This window comes from Trachymyrmex cornetzi, unplaced genomic scaffold (genome assembly GCF_001594075.2).
Source record: "Trachymyrmex cornetzi isolate Tcor2-1 unplaced genomic scaffold, Tcor1.1 scaffold1870, whole genome shotgun sequence".
Classification (NCBI taxonomy): Eukaryota; Metazoa; Arthropoda; class Insecta; order Hymenoptera; family Formicidae; genus Trachymyrmex; species Trachymyrmex cornetzi.
The window spans coordinates 59,467-62,037 of record NW_017296495.1 but is presented as its reverse complement, the minus strand read 5'-3'; positions in this window follow the sequence as shown (position 1 = coordinate 62,037).

The following is a 2,571-nucleotide window of genomic DNA, read 5'->3' as shown; positions in this document are numbered from 1 at the left end:
TCTTCTTTTGCAGCTAAACAGAACAGACTATTGACTCGGAGTCGGGTCGAGTCAGTAAATCGAATACGCTATAAGTTTGATATTATATCCCAGAGCTCTGATTGGACATGGTATAAGGATAAGGGTATGCTCACGCCGTGGATACCCACTGCGCAGTCAAAGTGTGACGTCACTCTCAGGGCCAATCAGACCGCCCAAACGAAAACATGGCGGCTCCTGATGCTTGACACGATATTAATGTTCGGTGTTACATACACAATGTCCTGTTCTGTGAAAGGTTGTGGCAATTATTTTCGCAAAACAAAATTGCTTAATGGAAACAGTATAAAATATTGCTGTAGAAAATAGATATAAGAATAAGAGAAAAAAGTTAATGAAATTTACAAATAATAAATCCTTTTCATAACATTTGTATATACGTGTTATTATTATTGTTGATATTTAACTATCCCCACAAAGGGTAACCTTAGGGCCTGCGCATAAGAGAGAAAATATTAGAAATAGATATTAAATATAAGATAATAAATTTCATAATAAATTCTTCTATCTTTATTGAGTTTGTAATGTTTACTTATGTTACATTTTGTTACAGGATATTCATTAGTTCTTAAATTATTTCAAAACGTATTTTTCCCTGTAAACTTTAAATAAAAATAAAATATCTGACGAGAATGCTGCTAACATAAGTTGGTTGGAAACAGCAGTTTTAAATTTACCGCTTGTTGTGTGACGTCACACTTCGACAATTTTGATTGGTCGCATGCGCGTGAGCATACCCTTATCCTTATACCATGTGATTGGATGGCTCGTTATTCCCTGTTGCCTGTGCCTATTGCCTATGTCTATTGTGTTTCCAGGTTAAGGCTCAGTTTCACTACTCACGGTTAACTATTAACCGAAGTTTAACTTATTTCTCATCTTTTTCCAATTCTAGAATTGGAAAGAGATGAGAAACAAATTGAACCTCGGTTAATAGTTAACCGTGAGTTGTGAAACTGGAATAGGGCCTAAGGCCGGTATTCTGAAGTAAACGAAAACCTGAATCCTGAAGTGACATTACAGGATGACAAAGATAGAAATTTTGATGACATTTTAATAAATCTTGTCAAAAACTATCCACATTTATATGACAGTAGTTGCAAAGATTACCGTGATGTGATCAAAAAAGAGAACTCTTGGGTAGAAATATCTAAAATTTTGGACACGTCTCGTAAGTTTCATTTTTTATGTCTAACAATGTTAACAATAAGTTATTCAATTCATTAACATCATTTGTACTAAAGTCGAATTCAATTAATTAATTGATTATTAAATTTGTATATTTAACATATATTTTAGTGCATATTTGCCGCAATCGGTGGATTTGTTTGAGAGAATTTTTCTCGAAAAAAAAAAGACAAGATGAAACGAGAAGTGGAAGTAAAGCCTCTACAAGACGAGGATTTGTATACTTCGAATCTATGAAATTTATTGACAAATTTGTCAAAACGAGAAAATATGAATTTAGTATTTTTGATTTTGTAACTTTTTTTTTCATAATTTTTAGAAGTAGATTTATTATATTTGTATTTTAATTTTTTTCTTGATTATCCGTGTTTGTTAAGAAAAATTAATTAACATGTTTTACCGTATTGTTGTTAATCCGCAAATTTAATCAAATATAGTATGGTTTCAGTTCAATGACTAATATCAAGTTTCAAGAATCTAATATTTTTGGTTGTTCGAAAGACGAGAATTTAAATAATGAAATTTCAAAATGGATACAGCATGGCAAACGAGCTCTGGAAAGCAAAAGAACTCCATTGGAATAAATTGATGCAAATACATATTCACCAATAAAAAAACGACCAATGTCGGAAACAATTACTGCCAGTAATTTTGATGATACGAGTGGCACCCAGTTGGACACGGCTCAATTGGACACGAGCCACTCACAGCGCTTGAGACTACAAAGCTCCTAAGCACCGGTCGCTGTGATTGGTGGTGTCCAATCGAGCCGTGATCAATCGGGATCACCCCGATGATACGTTATGCGCATCTTTTTCTTCGACATCAGAATGTAATACGAACAATTTTATAGATCAATCAGGTCGTTCATTATCCATCAAGAATAACTCTTCACTCCTTTCTCCAACTAGCGTAAAATCTACCAACAATTTTAAAAAGCCGTTATGTATGAAAGGAAAATTTAATCCAAATATCTCAATTGAAAAAGATAATAAAAATAAAGAATCTGAAAAGGATAATTTCGAAATGTCTTTTATTAATTTGAATAAAGCAGTTCTAGAGCATTTGAATTCGAAAAGAGATGATGCACAAATACAGAATGATCCAGACACTTTGTTTTGCAATATAGTTTCAGCGGAATTAAAGCAATTAGATGATTATATAAAACAGATAAAGAAACACGAAATCATGCAAATTTTGTGGAGGAAGGAAAAGAGCGAGTAAAATAATTTTAGTGATAAAATAAATATATTGTGTTCATGCGTACATATACTTTGACTACATACCTCTGGACTGCTAGTTACCCCCACTTTTCCTACTTTTTCCATAAGATAGAAAGAGAGG